At 42.0% G+C, this 18,667-nt stretch overlaps 1 protein-coding gene across 4 annotated transcripts in view; it reads left to right on the top strand.

Annotated features, from left to right (window-relative positions):
* Window positions 1-1,010: 1,010 nt before the first annotated feature.
* The window catches only part of INPP4A (inositol polyphosphate-4-phosphatase type I A), a 216,858-nt gene continuing 199,201 nt past the window's right edge, over window positions 1,011-18,667 (top strand). For 3 of the 4 annotated variants that reach the window (XM_074213740.1, XM_074213739.1, XM_074213737.1), the window contains exon 1: window positions 1,011-1,114. The gene's annotated coding sequence lies outside the window, so the exon portion shown is untranslated. The remainder of the gene's footprint in view (window positions 1,115-18,667) is intronic. The other variant, XM_074213738.1, reaches the window with a different exon arrangement.

Raw genomic sequence — 18,667 nt, 5'->3', positions numbered from 1 at the left:
ATATTTCCAAGTTAAAAAAATTTTCCCCCACTGTCCCTTCCCACCCCCTCCCCTTAGTAAGGAATAATCAGGTTAGCATTTTACTTTACATATTTTGTTAAACATATTTACAAATTAGTAACCTTTGACATGCGGAATTAGGATTAAGGGAAAGAGATACCTAAGAGAGATCATTTTTATAAAGTGTTCTTCAGATTCGGTAGGGGTGTTTAATGGGAATAAACTCAGAGCATTTCCAATAAATTCACGGATGAAACAAGGATGCTTATTATTACCACTACTATTCAATGTAGCATTAGAAATGCTAGCAGTAGCAATTAGAGAAGAAAAAGAAATGGAAGGACTCAGAATTGGCAACGAGGAAGCAAGTTTTCACTCTTTGCAGATGACATGATGGAGAACCCGACAAAATCATCTAAAAAGCTCCTTGAAACAATGAACAAATTCAGCAAAGTGGCACGATATAAAATAAGGCCACATAAACCATCAGCGTTGGTTTGGTTTTAAAGAGCTCTTAATCTCAACTTTTACAGATAGGCAGACTGAGGCCGGGGGTCCTCGCGGAATACATTCCCATAGCACCCCTCGGACTTCAGGGATCAAGCCTCTGGTGGAGGTGCGAGTCACGTGGCGCCCCTCCGAAAAGTCTCAGGTGGATAGAGACGGAGCGGCAAGGAGTTCGCTGCGAGCATGCGCCAAGGGGCGGGCCGGGTTGGCCGGTGGCGGCTCAGGCGTGTCCACTTGGCCTGCCGCGCCCGGGGATTGGCCAAGACGGGAGGGAGGTGGGCCGAGAACGCCTGGCGTCCCGCGCTGCCACTGCGGCGAGCGGCGGCGCGGGGGGAAGCTTCGCTCCCTGAGCGCCTTTGCCGCCCGGCGGGCGAGGAGGGAGGAGGGGCCGGAGGAGGGAGGAGGGGCCGGAGCCTATGACTTCACGGCTCGGCAGCCCTGGAGCAGGCGGCGCCGAGGCTGCGGGTCCTTCAGTCTGCGAGGAGCTGCCACGGCGGAGGCGGCGGCGGCGGCGGCGGCGGAGCCCGCTCCCCGGGGTGCCCGCGTGAGAGCCCGGCGGCGCGGGCTGCCGCAGACCCGAGGCCCGGGACCCCGCGGCGAGGCTCAGGTGCGCGGCTGCAGCGCGAGGGCGGCAGCGAGGAGGGGAAGGGTCGCGAGAGGCAGCGGGGCGGGGGGCGGGGAGGAGCAGAACAGCTGGCGGCCAGCGGGAGGAGGAGGAGCGGGAGGACGAGGACGGCGGCGCCGCCGCTCTGCCCACGCCAAGAGGCGGGGTGGAGTCGGGCAAGGATGGAGGCGCGTGGGAATGAGGGCGCCCCGCCGAGCCCCGCCGCGGGGGCACTGCCCCGGGGGGAGGCGGCCGGGCTGGGCATGACGCGGCGCGGGACGCAGCGGCCGCCCCCCCCCCCGTTGTCATGGAGACGATGCAGCTTCCCCTCCCGGCCGGAGGATTTGCAGTGGGGAGCCGCGGAGAGGTCGGGGCTCGCCTCCCCTCCCCCCATGCAGATTTGTGCGGGTGACTTTGGGGCGGAGGGGCGCAGGGAGAGGCCCGGGGCGTGTTGGGGCAAGGAGGAGGAGGAAGAGCCCCGGAGGAGGCGGCTGCCGGTCCCTGCCGGCCCGGTGGAGGCTGATTGGCAGAGAGAGCCGGGGATGCAGGATGGAGCCCGCGGCCCTGACCTAGATTGTGTGTACGGAGCCGGAGCCCGGCTGCTGCGCCTGGTGCGTGCGTGTGTGTGTGCGTGTGTGTGTCACTTCGTGCGGCTGTGTGTCACTGAGGACGTGTGTGTGTCACTGAGGACTGTGTGTGTGCGTGTGTGTGTCACTTCGTGCGGCTGTGTGTCACTGAGGATGTGTGTGCGTGTGTCACTGAGGACTGTGTGTGTGTGTGTGTCACTGAGGACCATGTGTGTGTGTCACTGAGGACCGTGTGTGTGTGTCACTGAGGACCGTGTGTGTGTCACTGAGGACCGTGTGTGTGTGTGTGTGTCACTGAGGACCGTGTGTGTGTGTGTCACTGAGGACCGTGTGTGTGTGTCACTGAGGACCGTGTGTGTGTCACTGAGGACCGTGTGTGTGTCACTGAGGACTGTGTGTGTGCGTGTGTCACTGAGGACCGTGTGTGTGTGTGTCACTGAGGACCGTGTGTGTGTGTCACTGAGGACCGTGTGTGTGTGTCACTGAGGACCGTGTGTGTGTGTGTCACTGAGGACCGTGTGTGTGTGTCACTGAGGACTGTGTGTGTGTGTCACTGAGGACCGTGTGTGTGTGTGTGTCTCACTGAGGACCGTGTGTGTGTGTCACTGAGGACTGTGTGTGTGCGTGTGTGTGTCACTGAGGACCGTGTGTGTGTCTCACTGAGGACCGTGTGTGTGTGTGTGTCACTGAGGACCGTGTGTGTGTCACTGAGGACCGTGTGTGTGTGTGTGTCACTGAGGACCGTGTGTGTGTGTGTCACTGAGGACCGTGTGTGTGTGTCACTGAGGACCGTGTGTGTGTGTGTCACTGAGGACCGTGTGTGTGTGTCACTGAGGACCGTGTGTGTGTGTCACTGAGGACCGTGTGTGTGTGTGTCACTGAGGACCGTGTGTGTGTGTGTCACTGAGGACCGTGTGTGTGTGTCACTGAGGACCGTGTGTGTGTGTCACTGAGGACCGTGTGTGTGTGTGTCTCACTGAGGACCGTGTGTGTGTGTGTCTCACTGAGGACCGTGTGTGTGTGTCACTGAGGACCGTGTGTGTGTGTGTGTCACTGAGGACCGTGTGTGTGTGTGTCTCACTGAGGACTGTGTGTGTGTCACTGAGGACCGTGTGTGTGTGTGTCTCACTGAGGACCGTGTGTGTGTGTCACTGAGGACCGTGTGTGTGTCACTGAGGACCGTGTGTGTGTGTGTCTCACTGAGGACCGTGTGTGTGTGTCACTGAGGACTGTGTGTGTGCGCGTGTGTGTGTCACTGAGGACCGTGTGTGTGTCTCACTGAGGACCGTGTGTGTGTCTCACTGAGGACCGTGTGTGTGTGTCACTGAGGACTGTGTGTGTCTCACTGAGGACCGTGTGTGTGTGTGTCTCACTGAGGACTGTGTGTGTGTCACTGAGGACCGTGTGTGTGTGTGTCTCACTGAGGACCGTGTGTGTGTGTCACTGAGGACCGTGTGTGTGTCACTGAGGACCGTGTGTGTGTGTGTCTCACTGAGGACCGTGTGTGTGTGTCACTGAGGACTGTGTGTGTGCGCGTGTGTGTGTCACTGAGGACCGTGTGTGTGTCACTGAGGACTGTGTGTGTGCGCGTGTGTGTCTCACTGAGGACCGTGTGTGTGTCTCACTGAGGACCGTGTGTGTGTGTGTCTCACTGAGGACCGTGTGTGTGTCACTGAGGACCGTGTGTGTCTCACTGAGGACCGTGTGTGTGTGTGTCACTGAGGACCGTGTGTGTGTCACTGAGGACCGTGTGTGTGTGTGTGTCACTGAGGACCGTGTGTGTGTGTGTCACTGAGGACCGTGTGTGTGTGTCACTGAGGACCGTGTGTGTGTGTGTCACTGAGGACCGTGTGTGTGTGTGTCACTGAGGACCGTGTGTGTGTGTGTCACTGAGGACCGTGTGTGCGTGTGTGTCTCACTGAGGACCGTGTGTGCGTGTGTGTCTCACTGAGGACCGTGTGTGTGTGTGTGTCTCACTGAGGACCGTGTGTGCGTGTGTGTCTCACTGAGGACCGTGTGTGCGTGTGTGTCTCACTGAGGACCGTGTGTGTGTGTGTGTCACTGAGGACCGTGTGTGTGTGTCACTGAGGACCGTGTGTGTGTGTGTGTGTCACTGAGGACCGTGTGTGTGTGTGTGTCACTGAGGACCGTGTGTGTGTGTGTGTGTGTCACTGAGGACCGTGTGTGTGTGTGTGTGTCACTGAGGACCGTGTGTGTGTGTGTGTCACTGAGGACCGTGTGTGTGTGTGTCACCGAGGACCGTGTGTGTGCGTGTGTGTCACTGAGGACCGTGTGTGTGCGTGTGTGTCACTGAGGACCGTGTGTGTGTGTCACTGAGGACCGTGTGTGTGCGTGTGTGTCACTGAGGACCGTGTGTGTGTCTCACTGAGGACTGTGTGTGTGTGTGTGTGTCTCACTGAGGACCGTGTGTGTGTCTCACTGAGGACCGTGTGTGTGTGTCACTGAGGACCGTGTGTGTGTCACTGAGGACCGTGTGTGTGTGTGTGTGACTGAGGACTGTGTGTGTGTGTCACTGAGGACCGTGTGTGTGCGTGTGTCACTGAGGACCGTGTGTGTGTGTGTGTGTGACTGAGGACCGTGTGTGTGTGTGTGTGACTGAGGACCGTGTGTGTGTGTGTGTGACTGAGGACCGTGTGTGTGTGTGTGTCACTGAGGACCGTGTGTGTGTGTGTGACTGAGGACCGTGTGTGTGTGTGTGTCACTGAGGACCGTGTGTGTGCGTGTGTGTCACTGAGGACCGTGTGTGTGCGTGTGTGTCTCACTGAGGACCGTGTGTGTGTGTCACTGAGGACTGTGTGTGTGTGTGTGTGTGTCACTGAGGACCGTGTGTGTGTCACTGAGGACCGTGTGTGTGTGTGTGTGTCACTGAGGACCGTGTGTGTGCGTGTCTCACTGAGGACCGTGTGTGTGCGTGTCTCACTGAGGACCGTGTGTGTGCGTGTGTCACTGAGGACCGTGTGTGTGCGTGTGTCACTGAGGACCGTGTGTGTGCGTGTGTCACTGAGGACGTGTGTGTGCGTGTGTCACTGAGGACGTGTGTGTGCGTGTGTCACTGAGGACCGTGTGTGTGCGTGTGTCACTGAGGACCGTGTGTGTGCGTGTGTCACTGAGGACCGTGTGTGTGCGTGTGTCACTGAGGACCGTGTGTGTGTGTGTGTCACTGAGGACTGTGTGTGTGTGTGTCACTGAGGACTGTGTGTGTGTGTGTCACTGAGGACTGTGTGTGTGTCACTGAGGACTGTGTGTGTGTGTCACTGAGGACTGTGTGTGTGCGTGTGTGTGTCACTGAGGGCCGTGTGTGTGTCACTGAGGACTGTGTGTGTGCGTGTGTGTGTCACTGAGGATGTGTGTGTGTCACTGAGGACCGTGTGTGTGTGTGTGTGTCACTGAGGACCGTGTGTGTGTGTGTGTCACTCAGGACCGTGTGTGTGTGTGTCACTGAGGACCGTGTGTGTGTGTGTGTCACTGAGGACCGTGTGTGTGTGTGTGTCACTGAGGACTGTGTGTGTGTGTCACTGAGGACTGTGTGTGCGTGTGTGTGTGTGTCACTGAGGACTGTGTGTCACTGAGGACTGTGTGTGTGTCACTGAGGACCGTGTGTGTGCGTGTGTCACTGAGGACCGTGTGTGTGTCACTGAGGACCGTGTGTGTGTGTGTCTCACTGAGGACCGTGTGTGTGTGTGTCTCACTGAGGACTGTGTGTGTGTGTCTCACTGAGGACTGTGTGTGTGTGTGTTTGTGTGTGTGTCACTGAGGACGTGTGTGTGTGTGTGTCACTGAGGATCGTGAGACAACGGAGGGGCTGGGGGTGTGAAAGTGAGTGTGTGTGAGTGTGTGTGTGACAGAATAAAAATGAAACTGGGGCTCCATTAAAGAGATGTGGATGGAATCCTCTGTTCCCTCCCGTTCACCTCATCAGAAAACTGGTATGCAAGGAAGACGTAGAGAAAGTTGTCTTCTAGGTTCCTTAAAAATAATCATTGAACGTATAGCTGTGGGAGGCTTCTTAACCTTTTGTGCATCGTGGACACTTGGCAGGCTAGGGACACCTCAAAATGATATTTTAGATGCATAATTAAAATGTTAAAAAAAAAACCATTCTGTTAAGAGAGTCCCTGCTACAGAGGCAGTTCATAATGTCCAAGGGTATTATTTCTGGGTAAAAGAGGGCTTTGGAAAACAAGAAATGTTAGATGTGTTCATATTCCTACCCCCTTTTTCTTTGAGACAGGGTTCCTTTTGAATTGCTATTAATTTTTTTTAATTGAGCTTCTGAATGGTGGAGAAATCATTAAAACATATTAGGGGGAAAAAGGTAGAGCTTGCTCAGTTGGGTGGTATTAGACTGCTTTTATATTAAAAATGGTGATTTGCCTTAAATGTCATTAGCTAATTATAGCATTTGAACAATATTACTTTGGATATTGAAGGTCCAGGAACAGGGCAATTAGGAAATGAGATTGAGCCGATGCATAATGGGGCAGTCACTGATACAAGCAGAATGTTCAGTGACCATCTGTAAAAATGGTCAAAGCTTTTTACTGGCTGGGCCAGATTAAAAAAAATCCAAGACTCTCAAATTTTTCTTTGATTTAAACCAGTTTTTTCCCTCTTAGCTTTAGGCATGGATTCTTAATTTTTTGAATTTTTTCTGAGCTAAGTATAACTCATGACATTTGACATTTGATTGGCTGCTTTGAGGAAATTGATTGGAATTAGAAGAAAAAACAGTTGTGATCATCAGGATAATTTTGGTCATTTATGGGATTCATCTAACTAAAGGAAGGGTATGTCTTTTAGTAAGTCATACTCCTACTGGGTATAATATGAATACACAATTGGGGAAATGATTGTGAATATAAAAAAGCAGCAGTGGCACAAACTCATGGAATACTTACTAGAGGGAGGACCAGCCTTGGAATGAAGAAGACCACAGTTCTGACAGATTATCCTCTCTTACCTTCTCAGTTTATGAAACTGTTGTCTTTCTACTTGCTTACTATGAGTTTCTTGATTGTAGGGAATTTTCATACTGGGACTTCCTCACACCTTCCTTACATCTCCTCTTCCATAAATTTTCAGACTTTGTAACACATGGAAACTTCAGAAATAATTTGGAACAAAGACATGATTATCACTTTATAGGTTCTGCTTAGTTTTGGGGTAGACCAATGCAAATATAAAAATAAAGAAAATTCATTTTTGTTCATCTCAAAAATAGAATAAAAATTACTTGGGTATTCATATTTTGGTACTTGGTTTAAACTAATTTATTAAATTGTTTATCTTTTTATTTATAGGTTCTATCTCCCCAACTAGATTATAAACCCCTGGAGTGAAAGAACCTTACCATCTAAAGTTTTGGAGCTCTTAGTATCTAGTGTAGTTCACACAGTAGAAGCCAAATAAATTTTTATTGTTAAGTGTTAAGTCTTTTGGAGTTGGTATTGGGTTGTTTTCATTCATTTTATCACAGGACTTTAATATGGTTGGTCTTGCCAGCAGTCTTTTCGGCTAAACACACAGATAAAAATTACTGTGTTTTCATTTATTAAGAACAATAATGTGTTCTGTATTATTTAAAATAGTAGAACTCTGTATTGTATTTATTACTCTACCCTGCCCCTTCCCTTCTACTTTATCCCATGATACTATATATGTGGAAAGATAACCCATTCTCTTAGCTCTTTTTTACATTCTTATGGGAATCTTATTGTAGTTTATCCCATTAGAAGCACTGACTTGGAATCAGCAAGACCTGAATTTGAATCCTGATTCAGATACTTTACTATTAAGTTATTATATGCGTGTGTGTGTGTGTATAAAATACTAATATTATTATACCCAGAGCTAGTAGCTTTATCTCAACTTCAGTTTTCTTATCTGTAAAATAGAGATAATTTGAGTACCAATCTCAGTTGTGAAGATCATATCAGGTAGCATTTATAAAAGCACTTCTCAAATTTTGAAACACCTTATACATACTAGCTAATTTATTTGTTTTATACAATTATTTGATTCCTATAAATTGGTAAAACATCTATAGCTATTTATGACTTAAAAAGAGTTAAGAGTCATGGGATATCAGTTAGAAGGGACCTGAGAAGTTATCTAGGCACATGAATCTCTTCTGTGATATTCCTAGCATATGGTCATTCAGTCTTTGCTTAAAATTAGTGATGGAGGGGGGTGACTAGGTGGCACAATGGATAAAGCACCGGCCCTGGAGTCAGGAGTACCTGGGTTCAAATCTGGTCTCAAACACTTGATAATCACCTAGCTCTGTGGCCTTGGGCAAGCCACTTAACCCCATTTGCTTTGCAAAAACCTTAAAAAAAAGTGATGGAGGACCCACTATTTATTAAAATTGAGGCAACTCAGTTCATTTTTATGGAGTTAAAATTGAAATCTACTTCTCACCAACTACTTTCTATTGATTGCCCTGTCAGATAGAACAAGCACAATGTAACTTCTTCAGTTCCTCCAGTATTTCACAGAATCTTAAGCACTTGAAGTAGAAGGAACATCACTGGTCCTCATCAGCTCAGGGATGGGGAACATCTGACCTGAGGGCCATATAAGGCCTATGAAATCATTTGGTCTGGTACTGCCAAGGCAACCATAGCTGGGATCGAAATTCACTAAATCAGGGGGTAAATTGTTGGACCTAATATAGCCCACAAATAATGCTATAAATATCTAAATAGCCTTTGGCAGGAAAAAAAAATTCCCCACCCCTGATCTAGGGTAACCCACACCTGAAAAATACCTTCTTCTGCTACATTCTCAAAAAGTAGTTACCCAGACTTTTAATTTTATGAAGTTTGAAAGATTCAGACTGGGAACTTTCTTGAAGCAGTTAATTTGACTTTTGAATAACTCTAATTGTTAGAATAGCTAGGTGGTACAATAGAAAGACATGAGTTCAAATCTAGTCACAAATACTAGCTGAATGACCCTGGTAGGTCCCTTAATCTCTGTTTTGCCTCAGTTTCCTCATCTGTAAAACAAGATGGAGAAGGAAATGCCAAAAACTTCAGTATCTTTGCCAAGAAAACTCCAAATGGGGTCCTAAAGAGTAGGACAAGGCTGAAACAATTTAATATCAACTGTTATTAGGAATTTTTCCCAAACTTGACTGTTTTTCCCAAACAGATCTGAATTTATTTCTCTGTAACAATACTCCCTCACCCTCCCTAAACCCCCAGGAATAATCCCTCTAGGGAAAGACATTGTATTATACTGGAAATAGTACTGTTATTTAACTATTAATATAATCTTGGGCAAGTTATTAGGGTATTTCAGACTTTTTCCCCTTACCTTTCAAATAAGGTTGTTGAGAGGCAGTGTGTGGACAGTGAAAAGAGTCCCAGAGTTGGAGTCAAAGGAGCTGGATTCACATCCCAGTTCTGCCACAGTGACATCCTAACCTAGGACAGCTTTACTTCTGACTTTTGTGTGTAAAATGAGGGATTGGGCTAGATGACATCCAAGTTTCTTTACACCTCTTTAATTCTCTGATCCTGGTTCTGCCCTGTGAAGATAAATAGAGTAAGACTAATCCCTCTTCTAAGTGGGCTACTTACAGATACTTGGCTCTCTTACAACTTCTCTTCTCCAAGCTTAATATTACCAATTCCTTCAACCAATTCTTCTATTCTCTGACCTTGAGGCCTTTACCCATCCTTGGACCTATTTTAATTTTCTAAAATGTGACTCTTAGCCTTGAATTCAGTATTCTATATGGGATTTGTCATTTTTTTTGACTTTTAAAAAAATTTTTTTTTGAATTTTACCGTTTTTCCTCTAATCTTGCTTCCTTCCCCCATCCCCCACAGAAGGCAGTCTGATGTTTTTACATTGTTTCCATGCTATACATTGATTAAATTGAATGTGTTGAGCGAGAAATATCCTTAAGGAAAAAAATAAAATATAAGAGCTGGCAAAATTACAAAGTAAGATTTTTTTTTTTAATTAAAGCTAATAGTCTTTGGTCTTTGTTCAAACTCCACAGTTCTTTCTCTGGACACAGATGGTATTCTCTATCGCAGATACCACCAAATTGTCCCTGATTGTTGCACTGATGGAATGAGCAAGTCCATTAAGGTTGATCATCGCCCCCATGTTGCTGTTAGGGTGTACAATGTTCTTCTGGTTCTGCTCATCTCACTCAGCATTAGTTCATGCAAATTCTTCCAGGCTTCTCTGAATTCCCATCCCTCCTGGTTTCTAATAAAACAAATGTTCCATAACATTCATTCGATTTCTAATTCTTTAGTACCACAAAAAGAGCTGCTATGAATATTTTTGTATAAGTGATGTCTTTACCCTTAGGACTGCCCTTTCTTTATTTCTAAATGCTGTGCCTCTCTTTGTTATAGTTCTTATTATAAAATAAATACAAATTGGCTACAACATAGAACTAATGAGGAACATCAAAGGACCTTGTAATAAAAGATGTCCTTAAGAAATTGTCTGATAAAAAATATTACAGGGACAGGTGGAGTGTTCTCATGCAATGACAGAAATTATGTAATTGTTCCAGTATGGCCAGAGGGCATGGATAAGTGACACAGAAGCTGGACAGACATAAATGGGTTGTGATCCATGTCATTGAAAGAATCTGAATTGTGGAAGCATAGATTAATTGAATTAATTAATTGGTTAATTAACTTTTTTTCTTACTACAAACTTGGGAAGCAAGTAGTGCAAATATTGTTCCTGTTTTACAGAAGAGTAAAATGAAAGACTTGCTCAAGGTCTTCCAAGATCATGCTCTTGCAATTCTTGTCTTCTCTGGACTAAACATTTTTTGTCCCTATAATCAGTCTGAGTCTCTTTGTCATCCTGTTCAATCTCCTGAATGTCCTCTAGCTTTGTAATATTCTTTTAAAAATGCAGCACTCAGAATTGGACATTGTACAACTGGGACAAGTATAGGGGGCAACATCACTTACCTCTTTCTGGTTACTATTTCTATTAACAACTTAAATTTATATTAGTATCACATCTCCTTTACACTTTTTTATAAAAATGACAAATTTCTTTGATTTTCTGGGTCTTTGGGCCTCACAATGAAGATATTCTTAATTTCCATCTTATAAGTCTGCTGGCACTATAATCATGGTACTCCCAATTCTGCTACCACTCTAGTAAAGGCTTTCATTACCACCCACTCACACTATTGCAATAGTTTTATTAGCATCCTTTCAGACAACTCTGTCCTCTCCCCACACAAAACCATCTTTCCAACTGCTTTTGGGTCATCTTTATTGTGCTTAGATCTGTTTAGATCTTTCATCATTCCACTCTTGAGATCTCTATTAAGCGTCCCTCTCAATTTTGTGTTATCTGCTGCATTATGGCATAAATGCCCTCTTGGTTTTCCAAGGCTAGGTGGCAAGGTGAAAGATGAAGCACGAGAACTGGCAAATAATACGATATGGAAAACATTCATGGATGGTCTAGTGATAAATTCTCTGTTGTCCTGGAATCAGCTTTGTTAATTCCAGAGAGACTCATCACCAAGTTATAGTCAGAGGGATGAATTTTTTGAGCCATAGCGACTCTCAGTGCCTTATACTCACTTGCAGAGAGTAATATGATCTCTTTCAATTGGGAGTACACACAGCAATAGGGAAAAAAAAAACAATTGAAGTGGTTTGTAATGGAGAAAGTGTGAGGAGAGGAAGGGAGATGGTTCTAATTGTTTTGATGATCTACACTGAGAGTCTGAAGTGTAGTGTGTCAGCAGTTGGAATGATTAAAAGGTATTAAGTGTTTTCTGTACTTTTGTGTCCTTAAGCATTTTCTGTAGTTTTGTATCTTTGGACCTTTTTCTAAATCTTGATTTATTGCCCAGTTGAAGCTGGATGCCTTTTACCTAGCCAACCCTTGCCTTATATTAAGACCCACTATAAATTGATTCTGATTCGTCTTTTCCTAAGTTAGGCCCTAGCTCTAATCAGAACCCCATGAACACATTCTGCTCCTTCTTTCTCTATATGGACTACCTTTATCTTCCTAACTAACTCTAGCATTTACCAAGTCTAACTACTCCCACTTTCCAAAGCACTTAAAGACTGTACTATTCATTTTAGCACTTAATCCCATTCTGCTTTACATTTATGTTGTTGAATCATTCCATTTTCAGTTTTTTTCAGTTGTGTCTGACTCTTTGTGACCCTATTTTAAGTTTTCTTGGTAAAAATACTGGAGTGATTTCCCATTTCCTTCCCTTGCTCCTTTTTGAAAGAGGAATGAGGCAGTTAAGTGACTGATCCAGGGACATATAGCTAGTAAGGGTCTAGATTTGAATTCAGAAAGATTAGATCAATAAATAATGAATAAAGCAACATGCATTTGTTAAGAACCCATTATATAATAGGCAGTATTCTAAGTAAGGGGTATAAAAAAAGATTTTTTAAAAAAATGAAACAGTCCATACTGATTATACTAAAGTTTATATCTACTTATGATCCAATTTACGATCTATGACCAAATACCATTGTGTGGGATAATTAATACCTTTTATACACAAACCTCTTCTAAATTTGTGCTTTATAAGCTTATTTATCTCTTCTTCCAAATACACTTCTATTTTCAAAACAAAAAGAATAAGATTCACCATGAATTTAGTCTTATACATATGATAATTTTAAAAGCCCAATGTACACTTTTTACCCATGTAACGTGCTAGTGTTACATTTACATATATCATTCTTCTTAAATAACATAATAAATAAGGTATATTGATCTTACATATAGATATTTCCTTTTATAAACATAAGGTAAAAAAAAAAACAAAGCCTTTCACAAATTCTTTGGGCCAAAAAGGTATAGTTTGGCAAGGTATTCTCTAGTTTTCTCATAACAAATCTTTACAAATGTGATAGATTAAAACTCAATATATTCATTGTTCATTATTGTAAAACAATCTTAAATTCTCAAAAAAGTTTTTTAAATCTGTTCTTATACAAAGTTTACTAATTTTTCACTACACATTTCAATTTCGTGTATATATTCCCTTTACTCCCTAGAATTTTGCAACACAGAAAAATTCTTAAAAGACCACTTGTCGCTAAAAATCCCTTTTGATAATTACAGGATTTTCTTTATACTTCTCTTAAATTCCCAAATAACCTTAAATCATTTGCTTTTTTCAGAGCCCAAAAAAGTTTGCAAATTCTTTTTTTATCTTTGGTGCAATTCTAACTTCTCAATGCTCTAACTTATAAGAGTTTTCTATCCTTACTGACCAACAGTTCTTAATAGTAGAACATTTTATGTGCTGAGAATTGGAGATTCCCCTCAATTTGAGATATTAAAGGAATATGTACTAGCCACAAGGCAGCATAAACCACCTCCTCCTCATTAAGAGGAGTTTTAGAATTTACATATACATGTAAGCTTTGACATACCCCATCCTCAGAGGAACCAAACTTTGGCCATAAGATGCTTCCTCCAAGGGGGTCTCCAGCCCAAATTAAACAGCAATATCTAATCATTTGCTTCCTATCCTTTCCCTGATATTTTAGTTCCTCATTCCAATTACTAAGTTTAAGTCCTAAGGAACTATCTCCTGGCACTTCAGGAAGAAATTGCAGTAATTTACTGCTGCTGCTGTGCTTTGAATTTGACCCTCCCATTTTTACAGCCTATAGCTGTTCCTCAGAATCTCTCCCAGCAAGATTTATTAATTGCTTGGGAGTATTTCCACCTTTGCCCGTTTTTCTGCCCCAAACGAATCCAATCTGCGGACTTGAATTTATTTGGTAGCAATGAGGGTAGGGTCACCTAGGACTATACCTAGGCTTGTGTGCCTTCTTGGGGTCTTCCCTTGCTGGCTCCTTGTAGTACTCCTCTGGAGGTCTTCAGGCCTTCAAATTTGCTCAACCTTTGTCTCCGGGTTCTTTCCCGAAGGACTTCACTAGGAATATTAACTCTTAAGAGGGAATATTCCACTCACCATATAGTATAACTACTTCAAAAATTTGATCCACATGATTCAGCTACCTGTCTTTTTAGTTGGGAAGCAGAGTGAGCCATATAGATATTTTTTGTTTTGATGGCAAAACCTACACCATTATAGCTTTGAGATGCTATCTGAGGCTGTTTTAAAAACTTCATAAAGCAATTGAAAAGGCAGTTGTTTTCAAGAAACTTATCAAAGGGATACAAAGAATATTTGGAAAGTAATTGTATTTCTCTATTAAAAATAGTGAACTCTAGAATTTGTTTCTTTTGATGTTGAATAAGGTATGACAGCTGAGGAGATTAGGAATGTCAGGTATGGTGGAAATAGGAATCAAGAGAAACAGGAGTTCTAATCCTTGTTTTGGCAAGTGTCTCCTGTTCCTTTATCTGTAGTGAGGGTGTGGTTGTAATTCATTTATTTGCCTTAGATTAAATAGTATTTTGTAGGTTATTGTCATAGATTTAGAAATAGAAGTCTGACAAGTCCAAACCCCTTAGTTAACCAAAGAAGCCCAAATAGGTTAAGTGACTTGACTAGGGTCACACAGTTAAGTGTCTGAGGCAAGATTTGAGATAACTATATTCTGGTCTTGTTGCTTGTCCTCTTTGAGTTTGTTTGTTTTGTTTTTTGATAGCTTCTTGAGCTTTGAATATTTTTCATATTCTATGCAGACTACTTAGGTTTATATACAGGAAATGAAGAATGAAAGGAAAGGAGTGGTGGGTGATAGACTTGCCTGGATGGTTAAGCCATTGAGTTTCTGGCATTGAGTAGGGGAGGTGTTGAAAAGGGAGGAAGCAGAGAGGAAGTCCATGGAAAGTCCAGAAGCTAAGGATGTGGGCAAGGGGAGGAAGAGAGAAATGGGTGGGGCTCCTGATATGTTTAACTTTTGAATCAGTATTTCTCTTGATCCAGGCAAGACAATGTTGTTGTTTTTTAAACATATATAAAAGGTATCTTTTTTGCAAAGAAGGACTTGCTGAGATGCAGGATGAATTTTTTTTCTAATTTTCATATTCTTTTTGTTTCCCTGGATAGACAGCTATTTTGGGAACCACATGTGTATGTGATCTGAATAAAATAAAATAGCAAAGAAACTGAGAAGTTGTGGAATTTTGGGGAGGATGTTTGGTGACTGGGAAAGGTATTGAATGAAGCATATGCCTCCCCCCCTCAATTCTATTACATTGCTTTAAAACAATATGATCTCACATATCTGTATAACCTTTATATCAAAGTACTTTCAAATTTAAATAACATTTTGAAGTAGTTGTTTTGCTGAAACTTGAGAGCTTGTCATTAACCTGAGGGTCCTAGATAGAGTCAGGACTAGACCCTCCATAGAAAGAAGGGATGGATGTATGAGATATATTGTCATGATAAAGTCAATGAATCCAACTGATTGATTGGATATTGAGAGGGTAGAAATAGTCAAGGATGACTCTGAGAATATAGTTTTGGGTGTGACTTGAAGGATGGTTGCACTCTCCATAGGAGCGTGGAAATACACAATGAAGCTTGAAAAGGAAAAAACAAGAAATCTTTTTTGAAAATAATCATATCCAATTTTTTGCCTTTGTTTGACATGGATAAGACTATAATAAAGACAGATATGAGGGACAAGTCAAGAAGCTGCTAGAATAATTGAAAAACACATTTATTTGACACTTGGTGCAAGATTTAGAATTTAAAGATAATGGAGCTTACTCTAAAGGGAAATTTAACAATTACATGCTTATAAAGAAATTGGTGATGGTAGAGTTCACTAATGACGAAGTCAGAGAAGGCTTCACCAAGGAGATAGCCTTGTAGGAAGACTAGGCTTTTAAGAGGGAAAGGATAAGGAGGTGATTTCCAAGCTTGTTGGATAAATTGTATGAATATAGGCAGTCGAGGAGTGGAATTTTAGCTTTTATGTTGGTAGGAATGTAGTTCTGAAGGGTTGTGGAATACAATAACAGACTAAGAATGCCTTAAATGCTAGGAAAAGGAAGGAGTTTGTATTTTATGTTAGACATAAGTGGTAACTGAGTGGAGGATGAATTTGAGAATAAAAAGACTGAAACCAGTTAGGGATATCTTTTAGGTAGTTATAATTTTAGAACCATTATTTGGGTAGTAGCCCTCAGAAGGAGATGGATGTGTGAGATACATTGTGGAGGTAAAAGCAATGACTACAACTGGTTGGTTGAATATTGAGGGTGAGGGAGTAGACAAAGTCCAGGATGACTCAGTACAGTTTTGGGTGTGACATGAAGGGTGATTGTTCTCTCAACAGAAATATGAATTATGGGAAGAGAGATCAGTTTCTGGCCAAAGTTAGAATTCTATTTTAGAAATGTTGAATTTGAGATGCCATCTAGGAGGAGAGATCCTGGTAAATTTTTTTATTCCTTTCAAACAAAGTCTGTAATCATCCAGGCTTGAAGAACTGAGTCCAGACCCAGTAATTTTTCTCCAGCTATAGAGATTAGTTGAAAACCACCAAATCCAGATTTAGGCAATTGTGATGTAAAACTAAGATGTCTGGGAGAGATCTGTGGTAGATATGTGGCTCTGGGAGTCATTATGTAGAAATGTTAATTGTACCCATGAAAACAAATGGGATTGCTAAAACTGACAGTGTGTGTATGCATATATATGTATAGATAAAATAGGTTATGACGCTGATGGAAAACTGCACAGCTCCCTCCCTCTCTTCTTTCTTTCCTTTCTTCCTTCTTCAAGGATTTCTGGCAGCATTTTTCCTACCCCAGGTGTTATTATCAGGATCTTTTTATAAGACATTTATGATCAAAAGTTCTTACTTGAAAATTATCCAATTTTAAGAATCTGATTCTTCCTTCAATTTGCTCATTGCTGATCCTTCTGGCCAGTGGCTTTTCCTCAACCTTCCATCCAATCTGCTAACAGGAAGAGGTGCCTTAGAAAATTTGTATATATTTTTTGATTCTATTTGGGTTGGCATTGGGAGGTGTAGACCTGGGAATAAAGCTCTTGCTTCAATATTCTCTTCCATTTGTTCCCCTTTTTAGACAATCATCAGTAACCTTCTTAATCAACAGCAGCTCTTTAGGATAAAAGAAACTATGATAGTTCAGGAAATCTAATGACATATAGAAAGTTGATTAAATACCAGGCAGTTATGAAACCAACTCCTTCTTGGCTTTGCCTGGATACCAGAGAAATCTGGCTTCTCTTTTTAGTTCCACCTTATTTCTGTCACATCATGAGCTAGGTCCGTGCTAACTCCCCTGAATACTAATGAAAGCAGAATCCTTTCTGGCTAATTCTAGAGATGCCTGTTTTCTAGGGTTCTTGTCAGCCTTCCTTTTCTTTAAATTCAGATAGCCTTTAGCTTTGTCAAAGAATTGGCCTTTAAGTCAGGAAAATGGTCTGTTCTAGAGTCCTTCAAAGGTTCTGTGTATTGAAGGGGTCAGATTTTTTAGCAGACTGGCAAGAATAAATATTTGCGTCCTGAACTAGATGAAAATGTAATTGGGAAACTTCTAACAAAAGGAAAAAATAATACAGGAGAACATAGGTAATTTTAATATGTAGTGTTTTTTTTAAAGTCAATATGAGACCTGCAAGAATCTTGGATATTATTTAGTGGCGCTCAGTTTATATTTGAAATTAATACCACTGCTGGGAGGAGAATGAAAAGAGTACCTTTTTCTCTACCACAGTTCTAGGCTAAGTGTTTGAGCACTATCACTTTTTTGTAGTGTTAGAGTTGATTTTTTATTGACAAATGACATCACAATCATGATTTTTCAATAAGAATTTTATTTTTAAATCTTTGCAGGACATTTATTTCAAGCAAAATTAGCTGTTTGTAAAGTAAATTAAGGGATAGCACAGTAATTTGGCCAGACCCTTGGTGTTTGTATTGATGGAATTTGATTAAAGTTATTTACCCCTCAAAGTTTAAATGTTTGATTAAAAAAAAGTTTTTTGGTGTTAATTTCCATCACTAATGCTGCCCCCTCCCCTAGTATTTAACAAATTCTGCCAGAACAAATGTGGACCTCGGTAGCTAAGAACGACTTGATTTATATTTTATATGCTTGCTTTTCATCAGGATAAGTCAACATTGTTCAAAATGAGGACTATTTTTACATTGCAACCTAGATCTATTTGACAGTATACTTAAATATCCCTACTGAAGACTGCATGCAAAATCAAGTTATTAGAAATTGGGATATTTATTTTCTCATAATTCAGGAATTAAAATATGCTGTAAAGAAATGACTTCATACGATTATGATTTTACTTGGAATTGGTTATAATTCATCATGATTACAAAATTTCCATTAATTTCTCCCAGAGCTTGAAGTTAATTGGATTGACTCTAAAAAGACATCAGACTCGGGGAAGAGAAAAATGTTTAAAAACGTAAAAGAAGACTTCATTTATACTGAATATTTAAGAGTCCCTAACCTGATCTGTGAATAGATGCAACCTCATCAGATAGTATAGATAGGACCCTAGAAAATTTAGCAGTTTGTGATCTACTTTTAAAATCTAAAATCTAACAGAATAGAAAATGGATGTTTATGTTGCCGATATTTTACTGTGATCATTTTTAAGTATGTTTGTATTTTTTCTCAATATATACAATTATTAACATTCATTTTTTAATAATTTTTGAATCCAATTTCCCATCTCCCTTTGAGAAGCAAGCACTTTGATATATGCTATACATGACTAGTCATTCATATTAGTCATGTTGCAAAAGAAAAGACCTCCTCAAAACAAGAAAAAATGAAGAATGTTAAAAAAAAAGTATGCTTTAATCTGCATTAGACAGTTCTTTTTCTGAGGTAGATAGTATTTTTCATCATAAATTCTTAGAATTGTCTTGGATCAATGTATTGCAGAAAACAGCTAAGTCACAGTTGATCATCTTACAATATTACTCACCTTACTTTGCATCAATTCATTTAAGTTTCCCTGGGTTTTTCTAAA

This window comes from Macrotis lagotis, chromosome 1 (assembly GCF_037893015.1).
Source record: "Macrotis lagotis isolate mMagLag1 chromosome 1, bilby.v1.9.chrom.fasta, whole genome shotgun sequence".
NCBI classification, from domain to species: domain Eukaryota; kingdom Metazoa; phylum Chordata; class Mammalia; order Peramelemorphia; family Peramelidae; genus Macrotis; species Macrotis lagotis.
This window is presented reverse-complemented; position numbering and strand designations above follow the sequence as displayed.